This window comes from Danio rerio, chromosome 6 (genome assembly GCF_052040795.2).
Source record: "Danio rerio strain M-AB ecotype USA chromosome 6, GRCz13ab, whole genome shotgun sequence".
Lineage (NCBI taxonomy): Eukaryota > Metazoa > Chordata > Actinopteri > Cypriniformes > Danionidae > Danio > Danio rerio.
The window spans coordinates 45316618-45343079 of record NC_141026.1 but is presented as its reverse complement, the minus strand read 5'-3'; the positions used below and the strand labels follow the sequence as shown (position 1 = coordinate 45343079).

Below are 26462 nucleotides of genomic sequence, written 5' to 3'. Positions count from 1 at the left end.
ATAATTATATTATTGTTTTAATATGGTTAGATTACTAATAATACTAATTCTTTACTGAAATGTGTAAATAAATTCACCATACACTTTAAAGTAAAAAAAAAAATACTCATTACATTTAATAAGATGAAAAGCTTTCCACTATAAGGCCACAGATTGTTTCTCTGTAAGGGACAGTTTGTTTAAATTCATTTACTGCTCCATTCAACCAAATGGAGAGAAACATCCTTTTTTGTAAGTGCCAATTTGCAGGGCACTGATTCAGGGGGCAAGAGAACAAACTACTGTGCCTCTTCTGTGGAAAAGGAAATGGGTTTCAGCTTGGCAGCCAGTCTTGAGCTTAAGACACTGATTCCTCTGTTTGCTTTCAGTTCATCTTATTCAATTAGAGGACTTTCTGCTTCAGTTAAGTCACTTATATATTTTCTTTTTTTTCTTTCAAGCACATTAACATAGTACAAATGTTGCTTTTTTAAAGTTTTGTTTATTTAAAATTTGGCTAGTTAGTAAATAGCCATACTGTGTGTTGTAATCAGAAATTAAATCTCACATTACTCTTAGTTGTTTTGGTCTAATGGCACAGAAGTCGGTTTAACATGCGCTTCCTCACAGATCATAAGTTGCTTTTGGCAACGCTCAGTAATGCCTGATTGGCCAAGATTCTGCTTCGCGATACATCTGGTCCAATGAAAGAGCAGCACTCAGAGACAGCAGGTGCAGTCTGCACCTGTGCAGCATCAAAATTGCATTATCCAGCAAGGAAAAAAGCCAGTCAAGCTCTTGTCAGTCCAACAGAAGGGTAAAAATAACAAGAAGAGTGCTGCTCCAAACATTTCACCAACAATGAATGTTTTTTGTACACCACAGCACTTTAGTGACAATATGAAACCAGTGGATTTGTGTCAAACAGGAAGCTACTAATTTTTTGCTAATAAATCTCAGCAGCCCAGACTCTCGTGAAAGCTTCATTAAAATCCAAAGGACTGCGCCCCCATGAAGATGCTTGCTGCAAACCTTTGATGTCCCCTGGCTTTTACAGCAAGATGTCTACCACTCAGAGTATTTTTAGCAGTTTAATTCTACCAGATGTCTTCTCTGCCTACCTTTGAAGCTGATGGGAATTAAAGTGAAAGCACAGACAAGTGATATAGTCTTTTTTTCCTCTTCCCCTAAAATGAAGCTCTTAGTACAGCTGCAAAGCCACAATTTTTTGTTTTCCAAAGCTCTTGTATACTATTGTTTTGATCAGATAATCAAGATAAAAGAAGCGGAATGACCATAACAGGGAGAAAGAGAGTGAGAGAGAGAGCGAGGCTGGCAGATGGAGGGAGACAGACAGTGAGTGAGTGAATGAGTAGAAGAAAGCAAACAGTCTCAGATGGGGAGGTTTGTCACAGATAAGCATGAAGCTCTATGTAGCCTCTCCCAAAGCCACATAGCAGAGCGGAAGAGAGGCCAGATAACAGCAGTGTCACTGCAGCATGCTGTGGCCGTGGAATACTGATGAGGAAAACCTGGGAGAGACAGTGCTGTCTGTGTCTGGGCATTTTCATATGCCTATATGTGCATTTACAATTGCATCTGTGTAAGGGCTGATTAACACAATGAAAATATGCTAATGTTTCTAGCCATGCAAGCTTAATTAAGTGTGTCTTTGCATTCCATGTTCCTCAATACAATAATGCATTCTCGACCTTTCTAGTTGAGATATTACCATAAAATGTGATCTGTTACTACAAAACTCGTTGGACGAGTAGTAATAGTACAGCACATTATGTACAGCACTCTCCACCTCTCAAGGCACGGATGATAAGAACATCCTTGATGTCACTAGCATACCTCACAATGATCAAATGAGATTGAGGGTACATCCATGAGGTTTTATTTAGCTTTTTCCTGAAAGATAATATTGGGTATTGTGAGGTTATGCTCCAAGCAAATAGTTGGTCTCCTCATGCCATTTACATTCAGCAACCAAAGCAAATTATAAACTTTACTGCCGAGGCAGCACTGCTATTTACTGTCCTGAGGATCTCTGACACTGGCCCTAGACCACTAGCCTAGTCATATCATTGGGCCCTGTACAGTGTCTTGATCTTTTCTACGGAGTGTTACAATTTTGTACAGTACAGTATGGCATTTATTTCCATGTTCACTGTCAAATATAATCAAAATAATGAGCCATATCATAAGCTCACAAGGGTAACTAGAACAACAGTACAGTACCTTAAGGGTAGAGCTTGCTGAATGCTATTGGTTGACAGAAGTGTCACCATCTTTTGCGACAGGACAAGAGAAAGACTACACAGGAAGCACTATTTTTAAATACAGTCAAAATGCAACACCGTAGTAAAACATTAATGAAGAACTTTGTGTAACCCTGCCGATCCTACACCACCCAACCCGCTCCGAGCTGGGATCGAACCGGAGATCTTCCGCATGGGAGTCGGTTGCTCTAAAAAGGAGGCTAAAGACCATGGCCTCTGACATCTGTCGCTATAGAGCACCTTCAGAGGTCAGAGGAGTGAGGTTAACTGCACAGCAGTTACTAGTTGTCCTCTGCTATACACTCACCCCCTAAACCTCACTCCTATCCGTGTCACGACACCAATGTAACCCCACCGTTCCTACACCACCCAACCCGCTCCGAGCTGGGATCGAACCAGCAACCTTCCGCATGGGAGTCGGCTGCTCTAACAAGGAGGCTAAAGACCATGGCCTGTAGCATCTGTCGCTAGATCTGTCGCCAGCACTTACTAGCTGGCCTCTGCTACATAGGCTCAAACAAAGCTTGCCATTTTCTTGTGACAGAATCTGCTGTTTGTCCTCTATTGTTGTTTAAGAGGCTGTTCATTTACATCTTGCAACTTAATGTATGGAAAGCGAGAGAGACACTTCTTCCTCTGTCTATATGCTACATCTCTACATTTGATTGAAATAATGAGTTTGCAAAAGACATTATATACTGTACGAATGGCCTGTTTAATTTTCTTATTCATTGAGAGAGAATGACTTTGATCAAAACTTTTTGTAAATAATGTTGACAGTGGAAATGCAAGCCTGATGATGGTGACCTGTACAGAACTATACTGCACAGTGGAAATGATCATTATCTTCAAACTGGAGAAAGACTGAACCCAAAATGTGTAATGAAATCAGTGAGGGTAAGGTCATAGTTTGAGGTGTTTCCTGCAGCAGTTGGCCTACATGGCAGAGTGAATGCAAATGCTTTAGCTAAAAGAAAAATGATAAATAAAGCAATCAGAAGGAATCATGTCCTATGGATGTTGTTGTTGGACAGTTGTTTAAACCAGTTTACAAAGCATATACGGAATACGAAAAGTTTCTGTATTATATGTAAAAGAAATTCCGTACAGTTTTCCGTATTTTGTGATTTCATGTTTGTATTTTCATCTGTTTATTTATGCTTTTGAATGGACCTTGACATTTCTTCCAAAACCTTTAACCTTAAAAAGTTTAAAAAAGTGTCTTTTATTATAATTTTTATTACTTTAAAGTGATATATATTGTCTAGGTTTGCGTTAAATACAGGATAAAAATTATTTTACTGACTTATTTCTCTTGATACTATTTTTTTATACATGATATTATTTCAAACTACTAAAATGTCAATAAAAGTCACTTTGGTAAACTGTCGTTAAATTTTTAACATCAAGTGTCAACAGATCAGAGATAACAATTCACTATAATGTTCTATGTTAAGCTGCTCTGACACAATCTATATTGTAAAAGCACTATACAAATAAAGATGAATTGAATGGAATTGAATTAAGGTCCCACATTGCAATTCACAACTGTAAATAAACAGAAAACACTTGTGAATCACAAAATACAGAAACTGTAAGTAACAGATATTTTCTGCGTAGGATGCATTAACGAAGATTTAATCCACAGATCCAAAACAATACAACACTTACGATTTCTTTATGAGCTGTTTATATTTGCCAAAGACTCAACTGCTCTGATGGTAGGGTTGGGTGATTTGGCCTAACATCAAAATCTCGATTAATTGAAAAATTTAACTCGATTCAGTAAAATGAAATACATTTTTTTGTCCTCATAGTTCACCGACAAGTTGTTTTTTTTTATAGTAAATATGTTCACATATTGCAAGTGAGAGATTTTTGGATGAAGGGTATGAAAGTTTTTTCCTAACAAAATTAAGATGAAAATTCAAATGCCTAAAACATCAAGCGATAAATCAAATTCTCAAACTGACATCGCAAATGATGAATCAAATCCTCAAACCGACTTTGCAGATGATGAATCAAATGCTCAAATTGTCATCGCTAATGATGAATCAAATCCTTAAACCGACATCACGAATGATGAATTAACTCCTGAAACTGACTCTGCAAATGATGAATCAAATCCTCAAACTGACTCTGCAAATGAGGAATCAAATCCTCAAACTGACTCCGCAAATAATGAATCAAATGCTTAAACTGACATCGCAAATGATGAATCAAATCCTTAAACCGACTCCGCCAATGATGAATCAAATGCTCAAACCGACATCGCAAATGGAAAATCAAATCCTCAAAACGACTCCGCAAATGATGAATCAAATCCTCAAACCGACTGCGCAAATGGTAAATCAAATCCTCAAAGCGACTCTATAAATGGTGAATCAAATCCTTAAACCGATTCCGCAAATGGTGAATCAAATCCTCAAACCGACTCTGCAAATGGTGAATGAAATCCTTAAACGACTGCGTAAATCCAATCCTTAAACCGACTCCGCAAATGGTGAATAAAATCAGTCTTAACAGAGCGGGGTCATGTGACTCCACACGCTGTAGGGAAAGTAATTGAAAAAATTGACCTGGAAAATTTTGATTGGTTATAGGTTATGAATGTTGATTTCGATTACTTTTCGATTGATCACCCAGACCTATCTGATGGTACTCACCAAGATGCTGATATTGCCAACGTTTTTTCATTAAAGAGCAGGAAGATGCAAAAAGTATTCGAGCAGTACACAAACGCAGTTGCATTTCATACCTGGCTGCCACACTGCAGAATACATCTCATAATTCAAGAATGAAAGAAAATATTGAACTTGGTCAGTAGAACTTGAAGTTATGGGAAGGTTGTGTGTACCTGCTTGAGTTCATGTGGGAGTGTGTTCGCCTGTCGGTGGATGAAAGACAGCAAGAGGCTGACCTTTTTTGAATGTCATGCTTTATGTGTTTTCTCGGGATGGTGGAGCGTTGCCGTTTCTTCGCTTGTCTCCTTTTAGGCACAGCCTGTCATTCACTTATAGACTGAATTACCCATGGTGCTATGGCTCTCATAATTAATCTCATCTCTCATGGATGTCGGGCATAATAAATGCATATTGCTGCAAGGCATACTAAGAAAAAGCTATCGCAACTACCAAAAAAGGTAATAAACTAAATGCTCGATGCTCATGTAAGCAAGCAGCTTTAACATTTCTTAAAGGATTATATCTAAAATTACATCTTAATCTATATCTAAAAATTTATTTGATCTTAATATAATCTTGATAGACTGTGGCACGTTTTAGTGTGAACTGTTTTATGTCTTTGTGGTTAAAATGCAAGCTTTGCAAAAATACTTTCTTTGAATGATGAGAAGTTTATTTATAAACTAATTTCGAGAGGATCACTTGCTTATGATTGCTTGCACTGGTACCGCATTATTTTATTCATGATTCACCTATCAGACGATTCCTAAGCCACTATAAAAACCTTAAGTTCCATATAACAGCCACCTTCGTTTTGAAGAATCCCCCCTTTCACCCCTACTCCTCCTCCTTTCCTAGATGGGTGGCATGGTGGCCCAGTGGGTAGCACTGTTGCCTCACAGCAAGAACGTCACTGGTTCTAGTCCTTACCAAGCCAGCCGACATTTCTGTGTGGAGTTTACACTTTCTCCCCGTACTCACATGGGTTTCCCCTGGTTTCCTCCCACCGTCCAAAAACATGCAACTTAAGTTAATTGACTAATCCAAATGTGCACCATAGACATGCTGCTAGTAAGTAGTTATCTCTCATAAGAGCAATTACTATCCGTTCATTAGCTACAACAGCTCTCGAGATCTACCTCTCGCCTTGCAAACGGGAGGGAGCCCCAGGCTCGAGGATCTTATGAGCTCAGTGCTCTCTCCTGGGACAGCCAAACAAGCTTTATAATCAATCATCAGCTACTGTAAGTGTGAACTCTTGTAAGGGTAGTTTTTATTGATGGTTCACCAAATTTATATATACTGTATACTTACTGATAATTTATTTATCATCAGAGCATGTCTAATATGTGTAGTATACAGGGGGTGAATTATTTATTTTATTAGAACATTAAAGACCATTTTAACTTAAATCTGTAGTGATTAACAGAATCCAGGTCAATGGCTCTTTGAGAGTCAAAACAACAACAAACATACAGGCAAAACAAAATCAATGCCTGTGCTGTGGCTTCTGGTGACAAATTTAGGACATAAATAATAATAATAATAATAATAATAAATTATAAATAATGTTATGTTTTTACACACTGACTGATCATTTTGCTTCACATTGACCTTATGTTTCCACCGTTTCCACTGACTGGTACAGTACGGTATGGTCGGTACGGGTCACCTTTATCAGGCTTGCGTTTCCACCGCCTAAAATGTACCAATGATAGGTGTAGTGTACGACAGAATGTTTCCTTCAACATCATTCTCGCTCAAGGAAATCTCACTCAAAGTAAAGCTGTACGGGTGTTCAAATATCATACGAGAAGCACTTCTCACAAAACAGATGCTTTATATACATAAATACTTGTGTATAAATGTTCATTATTAACCTCACTTTGAACATAATTTGATTACTTGAACTTGAACTGCAGATCAATGACAATGAAATAGCCTACTGTAACGTAACTGTAATGTAACTGTAACTGTAACGTCTGCGATTATATAAAATAAATAAAAAAATGCGACAAATGTGAACACATACAGCCCCTTACAGTCTCAGATATGTTACCAATTACAGAAAAACTAAACACAGCATACATTTAGTACTTGTATGGGTTAAAAAACATGCAACGTATAGCCCACAGTCAGTGCAACTTCTCCTCTGTATCTTTAATCTTCATCAGCACATGTAACCTCTTGTTAGATAGTATTTCTGTCATTCTTCTCATTTTGTTTACGCTTCTCTCTCATGTTTGTCCGTTTCTGAAAGGATCAGATGTAAGAAGTACTTTAATCATCAGGTGCACATTATTATCATGAGCTCAAAGTTAGTTTTTTTCAAATATAGATGCACAGCTCTCTCTATAGATGCGAGCTCTATAGAGAATGTGAAACCACTCGCACTTTTAGACTGCCTCATAGAATAAAAACAGATTTTGCAGATTTTGTTCTTCTTGGCTTTGCGGTTGTTCATCAAGACAATGACAAGGTTTGTCTGAGCTTGGGTTGACCATGGTTCGTTATTATATGTATATATTTGTGGCGAGGGGGCGTGGCCGAGAGCCGTGGGAACGTGGTGAGGCTGCTGCGTAAGTGGATACACCTGCGGTGCTCACCTGCCTCGGATCCCACAGAAGGAGCTCTGGACCATAAAAGGAGGACCGATGGCAGAGGAAGGCGAGAGAGGACCGGGCCCGGGCATATTGTTTTACTTTTGCTTTCAGTTTGTTTTGGTTTAGTCATTGTTATTAATAAATATTTTAAACCTGCGTCGGTTCTCCGCCTCCTTCTTCCCGGCGGCCAAAGGGCCGTAAACTTCATTACAATATTATTACAATGTAATGTCTCCACTGTGTATTTAAAAATGGTGGTTTCTTTGTTTTCATTTTCCTGCTTTTGAATGCACGAGTGACGTTTTTCTGTAAACCAATAGCGTTCAGCGTGTCTAGCTGCGCCTTTTGGTACCCTTTTGTCATGCTAGGTGCCGTTTACAAAAGGTACCCAAATAGTTGTATTGTAAGTTTCATCTTTTGGTACCTTTTGATAGTGGAAAAAGCCATAAAAGCTTATGTTCCGTGCCGTACTGTACCACTCAGTGGAAATGGGCCATTAGTGTAGTGTATAAGTATAGTTTTCTCCCCTGTAAATTTTTGCTGCTGGCTTTTTAATAGGCACCAAGGACCAGAGTTTTAGCTATAAATCTTTAATTTTCTACTGAAGAAAAAAAGTAACTACTGTACATCTTAGATGATCTGAGGGTCAATAAATTAGCAGTAAATCTTCATTTATCGCTGAACTATTCCTTTACATCTTTATTCAAACCTTCAGAAAAGTTTTAACCTGTGCAATCAGATCCACAGAAAGCATTATATGCAAGTTTTTAACCTTTTCATGTGTGAGTTTTAAATACTTAAGCTGACCCTCCTGTGTGACTTTTTTCTGTGACCGTTACTTAGAATCATTGCGTTATAAAGTTCCCATGGCCCCAATGATCTATGTATGTATCGTATTTTCTTCCTTTTCTGTAAACATCAACAAATGTTCTAATTATATTGTGAAATTTCTAATATTTAGATTCTCAGACATGTGAAAGAACATGTATGTTGTCTTTTAAACAGCTTAATAATGATTGTATTATTTGTTGTATGATGGGTAATGGGTGCCGCCATAGTTTCTAGAATGGATACAGCTGCGATCGAATGTTAACAAGAAGTATTTATAATATTTATTAAATTAGACATTAATTGTGTATTTTTAGCATCCACCCCTACCTCAAGCCTAAACCCATCCCTCACAGTAATGTAAAAATATTATTTGTTGTACAGTGTCAGAAAAACTATGCTATATTGATGTGAGTATCCTCAGCTGTATCCCATCTAGACTTAACCCTCTCTTACAGCGCAGTTATAGCATTTTTGTGACACTGTACAACAAATAACATTTTTACTTTATCCTGAGAGTTGGGTTTAGGTAGAGGTAGACGCTAAAAAATACAAATAATGCTTAATTTAATAAATAATATAAATACTTGTTAACTATTGAACCCTTTTAGCAACAACTGTAGGAGATATCCAAACTGCTGCATTTATGTCATATTTATTCATAATTTTCTTCAGAATTACCTGAAGGTAGGCAACTGTTTATCTGGGGAAGGAATAGAGAAAATATTCTAGTAACATAAACAGTGTGTATCTTACATTAACAAAGCACATCATCCAGTTATATTGAAAAAATAATAATTATTGCTGTATTTGTAGAATTTTAACAGTTGATGACTTGGGCTCTAAATGTTCTAATCACACTGGTGTGATTGTACATGTGAAAGGGTTAGGGGGCAAAAGAAGGAGGACAAATGGCTATTAGAAAAATTTAAATATGACTGCTTGTGGCACATAAGGGTTTAGAACCAATATAGGTGTATCTCTCATGGAAAATATGAATAAAATGCAAGACATATTCCTTTTAAATATAGCAAATCCATATTCGTCACGATATACCATGTTGTTAAATTCCGATCATTTTCTCATGTTTTTCCTTTCTGCTTTTTCACACTCATTAAACTAAACCAACTCTCCCAGGCTAACAAGCTTTTGGTTTTTTGCATTTGTGGCCTCGAGGTCATTAAGCCCTGATTAAGTTTAATCACTCAGAGTCAACAAATGAGGCTTCATTAGTACAGGACTGGCACAGGATAAGTGGGCAGCAGAGAGCTCAAAGGAGAATATAGGTGTCAGTAAACAGAGCACGGGGCTTAATGAGGCCAGAACCAATGCAGGGATCCAGGAGGAAGAGCTGGTGTGTGCTGTCATCCATTACATAAAGAAAATCTAGAAGTAGCACAGCAGTGTTGAGAGGACATAGTTGTTTATATTAAGTTTATTTGCAAAAGCAGATAACTGTTTTTAAAAAAGAATCATGAATCGTGTTTTAAATGAAGAGTTCATTTGTATAAAAAATAAAAATAACATTAATTATGGAAATGTATACATATAATTACATGATAAATTATAAATACAAATGAATCTGCTTTTGGGTATTGACAAACAGGCAGTAAAAATGCTTTTTTGTAACATGTTTATAGGTTATTTAAAATTAGCATATAGTGTTATATTAGATTTTCAGTGACAAAATGTATCAAGTTTCTATGTTTTTAGAAATGTATTGCTGGATAGACTTTGTAGTGAGAATATAGCAGCCTGAATGTTGTTTATTTATTAAATTTGAAGTAGTTTCTTAAGACAGCTGAAGATACAAGCAATATGGATGAAAAAAAGATTGTTATTTATTAAAATAGCCACTTGAAAAAAATAGGCACAAGTTATTTAAAGATTTTCTTTTTAATTTATAAGAGTTGTTGTTTACTTATTTGCTTGAGAGTCACACCATACAGCACTTTTGAAATTTAGCTTGTTTATTCATTAATTTGTTTTCGGCTTAAGGTGTACTCACACTAGGTGAGTACTCCCCCAACGGCCTGCACTCACACTGCATTTTACCTTTCGAGCCGAATCAGGCTTATGTCATCGATGATGCGACTGTTCAGTTAACAAGATGAGAAGCTCCCGCTCAGCACAGTGGTGATTGCTTTAGTTATATAGTTTTAGGGGGCTTTCACACCAGCACTTTTGGTCTACCCCCAGGTTTGTTTGACGTCAGAGTGTAGTACATTTAGCTAGTGTGATTGCTGTCTTCTGGACTTACCAGACTTACCAGATTTCCCATGAAAGAAGTGGTCTGGGGTATGATTTGTGCCACCTCTGGTACGGTTCACTTCTAATATGAATGCAATCATACCAAATAAAAGAAGTGAACCACCAACTGTTCATCAAACTTTAGTTTTCATAAGGTTCATTCGTGTGTGCATGTCTGTGTATCACCTACCTTGGCGAGAAGCAGACCTAATTCAAACCGTGATAATGTCTGCTTGTCTCCACCAAAAATGACTTCTGCCGACATTGCGTAATGTTCTGAACATTTATATATATATATATATATATATATATATATATTTTTATTTTTTTTTATTTTTTTTTTTTTGCAGCAGTGGCTCTCTGTATTTTTGTTTTGGTATCAAAATCAAAAGATTCAGTAAAAGCAGAATGACGGTGATATGCGGATGTCTCTATTTTTGAGCTTTGCTTTCATGGCCGTCTCCTACTGTAGCAACAGCTGTGCACAAAACAGCAGCTTCATGAAGCAAGCGTACCGGGGTTCAGAAGAAAAAAGATCACCAGAATGGGGAAGTCCTAGAGTAAAATGAGAAAATATGATACACCGGTGTATTTTGCTTTTTTTTTTTAATATTATTTGTTTCTATTCTTTATGCTTGTCTGTTTTATTCCTGTTTATGTAAAGCACTTTGAATTGCCACTATGAAATGTGCTATATAAATAAACTTGCCTTGCCTTCCAACCAGTCCAGGGCCGGCCAACTGAACTACGCCTGGGCTTGATTTGCACTCACACTTGTCAAACAAACTGGGAAACATGCCCGGGCATGGTCCCGATAGCCTAGTATAAGTCCTTAGTGTCTATTTCAGAGGTTGCCACTGTGGAATGAACCGCCAACTATTCCAGCATATGTTTTTACGCAGCGGATGCCCTTCCAGCTCCAACCCAGTACTGGGAAACTCCCATACACTTTCGCAATCGCACACACAGTCATACACTATGGCCATCTTTGCACTGTGGGGGAAAACCAGAGCACCTGAAAAAACCCTTGAGAACACGGGGAGAACATGGAAACTCCACATGGAAATGCTAACTGGTCCAGCCAGGACTCGAACCAGCAACCTTCTTACTGTGAGACAACAGTGTTAACCACTGAGCCTCCCCTAGATTTGGCTCAAAAATGCATAAAATTTTATAACACAGCAGCTTTGTTAACAAGAGGTTCATGGAAGACAAAGAAATATTTGACTGCAGACTAATTATATTCAGTTATGTCATGTGACAGTAAAAAAAAACCCTTTTTTAAACTTACTCTTCATATGAAACTGAAAGCAAGTGTGACTTAAACTGTAGTGGATGTGACCCTTATGGCATGCATTTTCTTGTTTTTTTTTATCTTAATGTGTCAAGAAACGCAGATCATATCTCATGTAACTGAGGTATTCTGGTCCCTCTGGTCGCAGTGAGACGACTTTCCCCTGTCATGTGGAACAAACCCTTCCTAGAGTCCTAAAGTCCGGATTAGACTTGCAAATTCTCAGCGTTTTCTCCTGACTGGCATCTTACTGTAAGAGTTATTAATATTAATGAACCAATTTGCATTCTCCTTGAATACATTTTTTGCTCTGTTTGTTCGCTGCTTGTATGTTTGTGCTGTGGTTGATTATTGATGAATCAAAAATCTCATCGCCCTGGGATGGTAAGACATTTAGGTTGATCACATCATCGTAAAATTCGATTAGTGACATCAGTTTTTACGTGAATATCACTTTATTGGTGTCTAACTATTATAAAATAATGGAGTGTGAAATCTGTAACATCTGTTTGCTTGTATATGTGGTTTATTGAGGAGTCTGTTCGAATGGGGTTCTGCTTTAGGAAGCAGGTGACAGATGGTGGGACGTAAAATTTCTAAAGCTGAGATGATATTTATTGTAACAGACAGTGGATTTGGTTCACCGTTTGGGTGTCGTTCTGAATAACTGGTTTACCTTGCAGCTCACTGGGTATGGTTGCATGCCACCTGTTTTTTGAAGTAAACAGTTGGAGGCTTTTTTTTTCTCTCTTGTTGAAAGAGATAATCATCAGTAATTCAGCAAGTATTTGATGTTTGTGAAAGTAGCGTATGATAAATGCATACTCAGTTCCTGCATCTTTTTCTGGATTAGTCTCAGGGGAACATGTGCACAACCTCAAGAGCAACAGTTTGAGTGCCTGGCTGTGAAAAAAATGTCGGTCACGCTTTATTTTAATGTGCAATTCATTCAATAAATTAGTTTTTATTTCAGCCAAACTAAAATAAAAGGACTTCCCCCAGAAGGAAATACTGTGGAAATTTTCTTGCTCTGTTAAACAATTTAAAAACATTTGAAAATGAATAAAAAAATCAGAGGAGGGCTAATAATTCTGACTTCAGCTGTACATATGTGTTCAGTCACAAAAATAAAAAAAATATTTTGACCAATTAAAAAATAAAAAAAATATATGTGAGTGTATGTGTAATAGAACAGGTCATCAAAAAGGATTATGGCAAACTATAAAAATTTAAAATGAATTAGTATTTTGGAGCTGCACTGTAATCCTACATCCTAAATATGTCAGACTATATTTTTGTGTATATACACTGCGTCCGGAAAGTATTCATAGCGCTTAACTTTTTCCACATTTTTTTATGTTACAGGCTTATTCCAAAATGGATTAAGTTAATTTATTTCCTCAAAATTCTACACACAATAGCCCATAATGACAAAAAGATTTTTTGAAATTGTTGCAAATTTATTCCAAATAAAAAACTTGATGTACACAAGTATTCACAGCCTTTGCTCAATACTTTGGTGATGCACGTTTGGCAGTAATTACAGCCTCCAGTTGTTTTGAATATGATGCCACAAGCTTGACACACCTGTCTTTGGGAATTCTTGCCCATTCCTCTTTGCAGTACCTCTCAAGCTCTGTCAGGTTGGACAGGAAGTGATGGTATACATTTTCAGATCTCTCTAGAGATGTTTAATAGGATTTGGGTCTGGGCTATGGCTGGGCCACTCAAGCACATTCACTGAGTTGTTGTGAAGCCACTTGATTATTTGCCTGGTGATAAGCGGTGCCTGAATTTCTCCAAACGTAACGCCTGGCATTCACTCCAAAGAGTTCAATTTTAGCCTCATCAGACCACAGAATTTAGTTTCTTTTGGTCTGAGAGTCCTTTAGATGTCTTTTGGCGAATTCCAGGCGGGGAGTGGATTTCGTCTGGCCAATCTACCATACAGGCCTGATTGGTGGGTTGCTGCACAGATGGTTGTTCTTCTGTAAGGTTCTCCTCTCTCCACAGAAGAACGCTGAAGCTCAGACAGTGTGACCATCGGGTTATTCATCACCTCCCTGACTAAGACCCTTCTCCCCAGATCACTCAGTTTAGATGGCCGGCCATCTTTATGAAGAGTCCTGGTGGTTCCAAACATCTTAACATAAAAAATGTGCAAACAGTAAAGCGCTATGAATGCTTTCCTAATGTACTGTAAACTTTTGCACTGAATGACAGGTTTGTCAGAGGCGTGCACTTATGTTTTAATGCATTTTCCTCCAATAACCCCATCCTGTCTTTTTAAATTTGCATTTATTTTATGATTAAAAAAATAAAAAATCTTTATAAAAATCAAAATAAGGCTTTTTTTATATGCTATTGATCATCAAATCTTGTTTCATGACCATCTATGATCTTGAACCATTGCCCTGGCTCTCTGATGTTCTCAACATCCTGTGTGACATCCACAGTTCATATTTAACATCCTGCCTCTGTTTGCCCTGTCGTTCCCACTCATTCAATTACATAATGCTATTACATTTCATTGGAGAGCCAATCGAATCGGAAGATCAACATTCAATTTCCTCCCCGGTGGCATTCGTGGAGATATATGGCAGGGCTAATTGAATTTCTTTGCCCATGTTTGTGAATTTAGTTGTTGACCGAACAGGACGTGTAGCAGAGCCTCAGGTTCAGAACTGAGCTTTATGAGCACAGATCCAAGATGGCTGTGAAGGGGAAAAACATATATAACCGTAGGTGAAATACAAAATTGGTTTGACTTCTCGAGTTGGTGGATAAGCAGATTAAGCAGCTTGCTCTAACAAAAAGAGCACTTTGAGTCAGGGTGGGATAAATTGGCATTGCTTTATTTCTGGAAATGTTGACATTGCATATCTTAGTTCCATTTGATGGCAAAAACAGTCGTCTTGACATTTTATTTAAAAAACAAAAAAAACAAAAAGAATAATCAAGCCTGGAAAAATACTAAATTGGCCACAGCTGAAGGGAAAATCTGTGTCTTTTTAGCTCTAGTGTGTGTGTTTTTTTTTTAAATTACTGCACATATTTGTGCCAAGCATTCATAAGCTAAAAAACATATTGTGTATATATTATATATATTTGTGTGTGTGTGTGTATGTGTGTGTGTGTATACATTGTAAAACCCAACAGTGAACTTCATCAAATGAAATGAGTGTAGTTAACTCGAAATATACTGAAAGTTACTTCTACTCATTTGAAAAGAGTTTTGAACTCAGTGTTGAAGGTAATGAGTAAATGAAATACCTTATTACTTCAACTTAAATGCAGTAAGTTCACAGTACTCATATAGATTTGTTTCTTTTAACTCAAATGGTTTGTTGCAATCGGTTTCATCAAACGGTTTGAGTTGTTATAAATATATTATATATGTTAGTTATATATATATATATATATATATATATATATATATATATATATATATATATGTGTGTGTGTGTGTGTGTGTGTGTGTGTGTGTGTGTGTGTGTGTGTGTGTATGTATATATATATATATATATATATATATATATATATATATATATATATATATATATATATATATATTAGGGATGTGCGGAGCAGCCGGTATTTGTATTTGTATTTGTATTTGTTGAGGGGGGAAAAGTATTTGTATTTGTATTTGTATTCGAGTAAAATTCAAAATGCCGCAAAAATATATATTTTTTCTATTACACTTCTAATTTACGTTATAGTGAAAGTATTGTTTAATTATACCCATTATATAAATTATAGATATGCAATATTGGCTGTTGTTTTTGAACATGTGATAAGAAATGTAATTGAAAAGATAATAACATAGAAGCCATTATCTCATCCATGGTTAAACCAACAACTAATAAAATACCATTGTGAATATTATGAAACCCACCACCACCGTTCTTGAAACTGAATAGACAGAATAAAAACAAATAATACTTAAAAAAACTGTTCTTCTTCTGAAAGAACTTCTTTCCAATGCACAGAATTCCAAAAACTAATATTAACAAAATAAATCTAAATAAAACCCTGCCTGGGAGATCTGGCAGAACAAAAGTATTCTATATAATACTAAAAGATGCAGCCCTGCTATTATCATCTGCCAGCCACAAAACAGACACAAAGTTTGTTTGTTTGTTTATTTAGAGATATCTGCAAATATTTTTCAATGGAAGTCAATGGAGGAATATGACTAGTCAGTCATAATATATTTGCAGATATTTCCAATCTGACTAGTCGAATTATAATTATGACAAGTCAAAATATAATTAGAGATATCTCTAAATATATTTATGGATAGTCTGAACAAGGTTTAAATGCTAAAACGGCTTGCCATACGCTCTCCCCCAGTAGCACAGTGGAGAGTTCTCTAGTTATATCCTTTCAGTGGTTTGTTATGCGGTGACACGCAGTCAGATATTTCACCGGACAGATCCGCCACTTTTGGCGCGCATAAACAATCATAAAGCCCTCGTGCTGCAGGAATGAGGAGGTCTGCTGAAGGCGCGCAGCTGACGTGCAGTAAGGGTTTTGCGAAACTACGGCAGTTTGCAATCACTTAACAGTAAGAATGATTAATAAATCCATATGAAACAACCACTTAAAAGTCACGTCTCGCTTTCGGTTTCGGGCTTTGGCGCGTTTTGCACTGAGCGTGTCTCTCTCTCTCTCTCTCTCTCTCTCTCTCTCTCTCACTCACTCACTCACGCGGGCATACACTGTGGTCTCATGAGGAAACGCTGCTTTTTGATAGTGTTTTTCTTGCTCCCGAATACAAATAAATTTTTCAAGTATTTGTTCGAATCAAGTATTCGTAAAAACACGCTATTCGTGCCTTTCCGAATACCGTATTCGGGTTCGGCTCCACCCTTAATATATATATATATATATATATATATATATATATATATATATATATATATATATAAATGTGTGTGTGTGTGTGTGTGTGTGTGTGTGTGTGTGTGTGTGTGTGTGTGTGTGTGTGTGTGTGTGTGTGTGTGTGTGTGTGTGTGTACATATCTTTTTCAAATATTTCCCAAGTGCTGTTTAGTGGAGCAAAGATTTTGTCAACACATTTTCACCTTAATAGTTTTAATATCTGTAAATGATATGGTCTTTGCCATTATAGCTTACTCGTTATTTAAATATGTTAATTAGGTTTACTAGGCAAAATACTTTAGGTGTCAGTCATTGGACAACAGTAGTTTGTTCTGTAACAAGTAAAAAAAAATACATTAGTGTTGTCACGATACTGGAATTCGGTTCCAATCCATACTGAAATTTTAAAATGTCAATTTCCTGCTAACATTTAAGCACATTCTTAAACGCCGCTGATTGGAGCACTTTAAAGCCGCGATTTTCTTATTTGTTTATTTGGCAGGGACAGTGTACATTAATTAGCATTGCTGAAAGTGCACCAGAATTAGCCAGAAGGCTATTTTTCATCCGCTGTCCCTGGAAAGATGTTAAAATTGTTAACCTATTGATTGTAAGCTCGTATGTCGTATAGCCAAACTAGCTTATCTTTGCGGCTTTTAAACGCTCCAGTGCCTCTGTATCTGTGATCACACTCACTAAACAGCAGTGAGTTCGGTGAACTGATGTCCTTCATGGCCAATCAGTCTTTTCTGTTGAGCATGTGAACACAATAGCAAATCAGCGCTGTTCAAGAATGTGCTCAACAGCACTCAAATGTTACATTTTTTTTTACATTTCAGTATTGATATTGTAATGTGAAGTTGGACAAATTGCAATGCTCAACACAGGGGCAAATAGATGTACTCAGAAAATCCAGAGTCTTAATCAAATACACAGGCAAATGGTGAAAAGGCAGGCAGCAGATAATGTAAGTAAACAAAACAACAAAGCAAAGGTCTAACACTGAAAGGCGAGGCAAAGGAAAACAGGTCGTAATGTTCACAATTCAGTATAACAAGACTCAGCCCAGAGGTGTGTGTGTGTGTGTGTGCGGTTTATAAAGTCCATGTAATCAGTTCATGTGTGTACTCTACTGAATGTGGAACAGGTGTGTGTGAGCAGTGCATGACTAGAACTTGTAGTCCATGTAATGGTGGGTTTGTAGTCTGTTGCGATCTGCGTGTTTATCAGCGATCTGCAGCTGCTTGATTGCTGGTGATCATAACAGATATAATAATATTGACGTCAGCAGTTTTAAATTTTTTTTTAAATAATTGTTTCATAATAATTCCTGCCAAACAAAAATAAATACAACTTTCTCAGAAAACAATTATAATATAAAATACTGGGAATATTTCTCTCCATTAAACATCACTTCGGAAATATTTGAAAAAGATTTAAACATTTTCAGGAGGGCTAATAATTTTGTATTCTATATACAGTATGTCCCCTATATCACTTCCAACTAAACTTTCATCTAAACTCTTTTATCTTAAATCATAATGACACACATGAATGAGTAATAACACAAAAGCCTGATAAGTATTTATTAGGATGATTAAAAACTAGAGCAGCACATTTCCATTAAAAAAGATCATTTAGTATCCATGTAAAATAAGGTGACTCAGTGTGTAATGCTTGTTGATGTCCTGACATAGCCTCTGTGTCCTTTCACTGAAATACTGATGGATTCTGCTGACTGCTGCCTCCACAGTTTTGACATTGTTCAGCTAAAGGTCATATGATCAATACAATGCCCTGCGGAGTTGGTGCACCGCATACAATCTGAACGCTGGTGTTTGGAAGCTGTTGTTTTTGATAGCCTTTTATCATTTATTATTTTCAGAAACTCCCCCTGCCCCTCCTCCACCCAACAAAAGATGAATATGGCAGCAGAATTAACTGTGACAGACCATATTTCTTGTTGAGAACCATCAGCTGGCAAAAACCCCCATATCAGAAATAAAACCATCTTGAGAGTGTAAAGCACAGTTTGCTGCATAACTTTGTGAGCTACAGTAGATTTAATTGTGCTTTAGTTTCCTCAGGAGTGTGTTTTGGATTTTAATGTGCTGGGATTTTAGATTTGTTTTTTTCGACTGATGTCCCTATTGTGATCTCGCCTCAGCGGCCTTGTTTATTTCAACAGCTTGCAAGCGGAAACTGCTCTCCCTGACCACATGTTGAATGTTTACACTTTAAATTTAAAAAAATCTTGCTGAGAGAAAACATTGGGTGCAGTAGAATTAATCTATAAGGTTTTAATGGCACAGGTTATGTCTATTCACATGAACTGCATTAGCAAAGCAATGCCAGCACAGTTTGTTTTAATCAGAGGTGTAAATTACTAAAGTTATAACTACTAAAGTTGTTATTAGGGATTTGTGCTTTACTCAACGACATTTTAAACTGACTTGAAGGAAAAAACAGTACTGTTTTTAGTCATTATTATTTAATTTAGGCTTTACAAAGCATTTGACATTTTTACATTTTATTTACATCTATAATATACACATTCGGGGCTTGACGTTGACTTTTTCGATCACCAGCCACTGTGGCTAGTAGTTTTTCAACATTACTAGCCACTCGCCATTTTTACTAGCCACAATTTAGTTTGTTTGAAAAATATATGCATAAATTTGGGGCAGCGCAGTAGGTAGTGCTGTCGCCTCACAGCAAGAAGGTCGCTGGTTCGAGCCTCAGCTGGGTCAGTTGCCGTTTCTGTGTGGAGTTTGCATGTTCTCCCTCCATTCGCGTGGGTTTTCTTCGGGTGCTCCAGTTTCCCCGACAGAAGACATGCGGTACAGGTGAATTAGGTAAGCTAAATTGTCCATAGTGTATGAGTGTGTGTGAATGAGTGTGTGTGGATGTTTCCCAGAGATGGGTTGCGGCTGGAAGGGCATCCGCTGCGTAAAACCCTGCAGGATAAGTTGGTAGTTCATTCCACTGTGGCAACCCCGGATTAATAAAGGGACTAAGCCGAAAAGAAAATGAATGAATGCATAAATTTGACTTTGGCATGCTAAAATTACTTGATTTAGATTTTGTGTTATGTCCACATGCCTCCTCATTCATTTCACTTCTTTGTGTGTTCTGTATGACCTTGCTTAATGAGCATGAGCAAATGGGTTTTTGCAATTAATTCTTATTTTACACAACTTTTCCAGGGCTTAACATTAGGATTTACCTAAGTTTTCACTGGCCACACCAAAAATAAATATATAATTATTTCTTAGCTACAAATTAAAACTTTTATTTAACTTATTAAAAAAATTTAAATAAACTAAATATAGCTGTATACATGCTATTTTTAATTAACAAACCTTACCTTAAAAAAAAAACATTTTAAAAATGAATTATTGTCATGTAAAATGCAGTATACAGAGTGGTCTGTCCAGGCTAAAGATCTCAGATCACTAGTTAACTATATAAATGGGGAGATAATCTCCTATTAAAGCAATGTTATTGTAAAGGATTGATAATTAAATCATAAAAAATAAATGTAAGCAAAAGAATGCAGGTGAAAATGTGTTATAATGAAAGGATGATCGTTTGCACACAGTTAACTTTAGCTCATTAATAATCTGTTCAAAGAATGGTTAAAGTGAAAGCGGCAACCGTTGCTGCTTATAAAAAATCTCAAGCTCTTGAAAGCAGCAGGACTGAGTGCATGAGCAGCCCTTTTTGTCCAGTCTATTAATACAGTTCTTTTGTCATGCTGCTACTTGATGAACTACAATTTAAAGTTATTGTCAACCTACCAAAGTAGCTAATGGGAGTGGCGCTCTAACCTGCCATACCTGAAATTTCTCTCATTAGGCGGGTTAACGGATGTTAATGTCAAACCCTTTACACATTTAAAATTGTAAATGGACACTTGACATGCAAGAAGAAAGAATGCTTGTTTTCACAGATCAGCTTGCTTTAATTTAATGTTACCCTCAAACCATCAAACAAAGTACCTTTTTCTTTCCAAAAGTCCTATATTAATCATTATTTTTGTCCATTTTTATACAGTGCTCCCCATGAATGAGTACACCCTATTTTAAAAATGAAAAATTGTATTAATTTTTCAATAAATATATGTAATATATTTTGGTGCATTTGAACAAAACAGATTTATTAAATGGATATATTCATTAAAATAATATTTTATTCACCAAACAGCTTTAGAAATAGAAAGATAAACATTTAAATTCATGAAAAATATTGCAAAAACAAATTACACACTACAAAATTAAAACAATTTTATATTTTTTGCTCTTCATGTAAAACAGATGTATGTGTGTGTGTGTGTGTATATATGTATATATATATATATATATATATATATATATATATATATATATATATATATATGTGTGTGTGTATATATATATATATATATATATATATATATATATATATATATATGTGTGTATATATATATATATATATGTATATATATATATATATATATATATATATATATATATATATATATGTATATATATATATATATATATATGTATATATATATATATGTATATATATATATATGTATATATATATATATATATATATATATATATATATATATATATATATATATATGTATATATGTATGTATATATATATATATATATATATATATATATATATATATATATATATATATATAGATAGATATATGTATGTGTATATATATATATATATATATATATATATATATATATATATATATATATATATATATATATATATATATATATATATATATATAATATTTTCCCTAACATATGATAAAGCCACTTCTGATACTAAATGATCAACTAGAAGTGAAGTTATTATTTGTTGTTCCTAAAACTTGAAAAGGCGACAAGACTGTCAGTTAATGTATGCTTTTTTTTTTTTTTTACTTTAGTAGTAGATGCGTTAGTACAGTAGATGATTTTAATATATTTTTAATCAAACCAAACCTGCATGATTGAATGTACTTGTTTTATTTACTATTGCTTGGGGCTACCAGGTATTAAAGCTTGTTTATGTTTGTTATATAAGTTACTTAGGTTATATAATCATGGCATTGATTTTTTTTTCTGTTGTTAACGTGGACCCTGTGGGATTTACTGGCATGCTAAAAGACTCACTGCTGTCACCGATTCAGATAGTAGATAGTAGAACCTGTAATCACTTTCATTGTGGTAACCAGCCCTAATAAAAATGCGTAATAGTGTCAATTTTAGGCGTGAAGGTTAGGACAATATAATTTACTCCTTATTAGAAAAATGTAATTAAAAAGTTCATGTGTATGTACACGTGTGTCTCAATGCATTAGCATGTTAATTCAGCTTGTCTGGCTTTGGCATTGTTGGATGTAAAGTTAGTGTTCACTGTCTGCATGATAGATGGCTGCTATGATAATGCTCATCTGTTATATAAGGGGACAGCATCTCTCCAGCCCAGTGTCATGTACGAAGCTCTCTCAATCCATCATGACTTATAATCAGACCCTGACACCAGGGAGGAAAACCGCTCATATGGTAGACTTCTGATCTAAATTCCCAAGACAAAATGAATTCTTATGTCTTCACTTGCAAGTTAAAAGCAGTCGCCAGATGAGGATCTGTATGTAGGATGGGTCTGCACTCAACTGAAAATGTCTTTCTTCACCCTCAAATTTACATTCATGGTCAAACTCGGCTCGCTTAAAAAGACCCATTTTCAGTTCTGTCAAGCTTTTGCTGGCACAAGGGATACTTCTCAGTATGATCAGTGTGTTTCAGATCTAAGATAGATATCCCTGTTGATTTGCTGTCTCTTTTGTTAAGGTGAAGCGGAAAGTGTTTTTTTTTTCTCTCAAGTCCTCTGGCAAACATCACTTTCATATCACTGTAGACTTGCCCGGCAGTATTTTTAAATCTCAGCGAGAGTCTGTTGTGTTTAAAGTTCATGAGTTTTCACAGGTTTTTTTGCCATGTTTTATGCTTAGTCTTTGAATTTTTTTTTTAAATAATCTTATTTCATACATTAATTTCACTGTTAAGGCTGGGACACACCAAGCTGACGGTCGGATGTTGAGCTTCATCGATCTGTTGGTCAGCGTCGGTGCAGCTACTTGGTTAGGTGTGTTCCACATGTTGCCTCTCATCGGGTTAATGTTGGATCTTGTTGGCCTGATTCCTATGTGGCCTGTGTGTTGAATTGGCATTGGGCCATGAGCTGAAGAGAGTGCTCTGACTGTTTATTCAGCAATAAATCAGAGTGCTTGTGTGACGTAGTGAAGTGACGTAGCAAGTAAACTTCAAGTCAAGAAGGAGCCCAAAGCTTCTACAAATGGACTTTTTTTGTTCGGTGTCTGTGACTTTGAAACCAAAATATGCCCATATTACAGACATGCTGTTTTTCTTTGATATGAATTAGTCTGTTAATGCTTCTGAAGCGGCAGACGCCATCATTCCAATTGTCCGTGCTTTCCTGTTTGTTTGTTTCATTGTGGGCTTCCACATAGTTCGGTTGCGCAATTCTAATTGGGCAGAACTAAAGTGTGCTCACTCAATTAGCTAGTAGGACTTTCACACACAGACAACAGTCCCGCATTTGCTCTGGGTGGGGAATATTATATAATATGTATTATATAATATAGCCTCTTGCAATTTTTAGCTTATGGCAACATTTCAAATCGCAATTGCGATTCGATTTCGATATTTATCGCTCAGCCCTAATTAGAACAATGTAATAACAAATAAATGTAGTGTATGTTTCCAAATGCATTAGCATGTTAATTTAGCTTCTCACACAAACACACACAAATATACAAAATCTATTGGCATGGGACCATCAAAAAATAAATAAATGTGCTTATATGCCAAACCCAAATCTTATATAAAAAAAAAAGGATCCAGTTCAGCACATTTCCCCCCTAAATGTAATAAACTTGTTACAATGTTAACTTTTGGTATTTATGTCTTTTTCCTTCTTTAACTTTCATGAAAATTCATGAGATTAATCAGTTATTTTATTAATTTATAATTTATTTATAAAAAAGTAAAATTCTTGGTCAATATTTTATGCATATTTGCAGTTTTTTTTTGTTTTCGAAGATGCCCATTAATAATTAAAAAGGTGGTTCCTTGTAGTGGGATTCAACATTTTTATTTTTTATTTTTTTTTTTTTTTTTTAGCGAAACCATAGAGCGAAACAGTTTGCAAAATTAGAAAATGTAAGTTTGCATACTCCTGGTTGGAGAAAGACAAGTTTAAACAGTGGCTGAAGCCTGACGCAGAAAACAACCACGTAATGTATTATTTTAAGCTTTGTTTCTTCTGAGCTTATCTGAGTTCTGTTGTATTGTTGTGCTTCATTGCTTTATTTACTACAACTGTTTATTAATAACTGTTTATTAACAACTGTATATTAAGTTAAAGGATTGATATAGATTTGAATAGGGCTGTGCGATTTGGCCTAAAATGAACATCTTGATTAATTGAACATTTTAACTTGTAATCCTTCATTACAATTAATGAAGGATTATTTTATGTATTTTTTTTTTTTTTGCCATAGTTCACAATCATAGTTCACTGACAGATTTTGTACAGTACAAATGCTCAGATATTACAAGTAGGAGATTTCTGAATGAAGGGTGCATTACTTTTTAAAATAATTGAAGGAAATACACACTATCTATAATTATTTATTGATCTTCAATGTTGAACAACTGAAATTGAAACACACATTGCCTAAAACCAACAGTCACTTTTTTTATTTTTTATAAAAAAGTGAAAATAAATAACTTATTTATCACTTTTGGAAACAAAATACATTTTCAATGTGTTTTATATTAAAAGTAGAACACAAGCAGTATCGCTTCTAAATAAAATAACTCTTGTGGATCCTGTAACTAATATTTTAAATGCTTGCCTTGTACGTTTCTGTGCATTTATTCTTCTGCATGCTGTTTGTGTTGCTCTGCAATAACAATTCTCAAACATAAACTGGCAGTAGGTTTTTATGTTACTTTGTGTCGAGTTTCTTCATGGGATTTTGTTTTAATCATAAGGTAAACACAAAACAAAAGTTTCAAATTGGAGCTCCTTCACGGGAATCAATAACAGGTAAACGGGTTCGCTCCTCTCTCTCTGCCTTGCCCTTACTCATCAACGATACCAAACCGACCAATAACAGAGCTTACACTATGCATCGTTACAATGTGTAGTTACATTTTTTAGGGTGCGAATGGTCTGTGACCAGGCGAAAACTTTGCCCGACCTCGACGCAGAAGCATAAATAAAGCGGGACCATGTGACTTCATGCGCTGTAGGGAGAGTAATTAAAAAAATTGACCTGAAAAAATTCGATTGATTTTCTGAAGTTCTGATATTTCTAGCCCTAGATTAGAACTTGAAGTTGCCATGAGGTCTTAAAATATTCTGATAAGGTATTTTAAAAAGTCCTAAAAAGGTATTGAAATGACCTTTTAGGAGCCCCTCATATACTCGTTTTAACCAACCAAAACCAATGATTGTGTTGCCTGTAGCCTTTTTATGCTGTAGTGATACATACATATTTGTAGTGATGAATTTTCGGTTTTAAACAAGAAAATTCAGCAACCTCTTTAGGTCATTCTGTATCTTTTTGCTTAACTTCTGATATTTAATTTTGCTTATTTCATGCTACAACTTGCTGGAAACAAAGAGAAAGAAATGAAATGATTCCGTGTGTTTGATCTGTGCTGCTGCTTAAACTTATGTGGCTATAGCTGTGATAAATCTACAAAATTATTAATGCCTGGAATGCTCACTAAAAGGTGGCACAGTGGCTCAATGGTTAGCACTGTCGCCTCACAGCAAGAAGGTTGTTGGTTTGAGTCCTGGCTCGGCCAGATTTCATTTCTGTGTGGAGTTGCATGTTCTCCCCGTGTTCACGTGGGTTTCCTCTGGGTCCCCCACAGTCCAGAGTTTCATAGTAATGGGTTACGGCTGGAAGGGCATCCACTGCGTAAAACATTTGCTGGAATAATAGGCGGTTTATTCCAGTGTGGCAACCCCTGATAAATAAGGAACGAAGCAGAATGAAAATAAATGAATAATTGTTCACAGAAAGCATGCATATAGAAATATAAGAATCTGTGTTAATTACAATTGGAGAATCAGCACTGTTGTCCAACAGCTCTCTGCACAAGGTTATCACAAGGTTATACAGTATAAATTCCCTATTTTATTTTAATTACCATTACAAATTCACAACAGAACATGCTGAAAGAGTCTGTGTGTGACTATTCATCACAGTGAGAGCTCCTATATTTGGATCTCAAGAAATCTGGCATCGTTCAGTTCATTACACATCCAGTATGTTTTTGGCTGCTTCCCTTTGAGCAAATACATGAAATCCCTCGGCGGTCACCACAAACAATCAAGTTACCCATGTCCTCAAACCACTGCCCATGAAATTTCCTGTTGGGTTCTAGTAACAACAACAAAGTTACAAGAGCGTTTTGGCCTTCCTTTCTCAATAATACATAGAATTTGGGCTAAATAATTGATTACCCACTTTATGTAATTGTTTCTCTCGGTGTTTAATTATTCATCATAGCGAGTTTGGACTGTCTGGAGTACCAGGATGAAGGCTCAGTGG

At 35.9% G+C, this 26462-nt stretch overlaps 1 protein-coding gene across 49 annotated transcripts in view; it reads left to right on the top strand.

The window, feature by feature from the left end:
• lrrn1 (leucine rich repeat neuronal 1) overlaps window positions 1-26462 on the top strand; it is a 126438-nt gene that overhangs the window by 17818 nt on the left and 82158 nt on the right. The window lies entirely within an intron of this gene.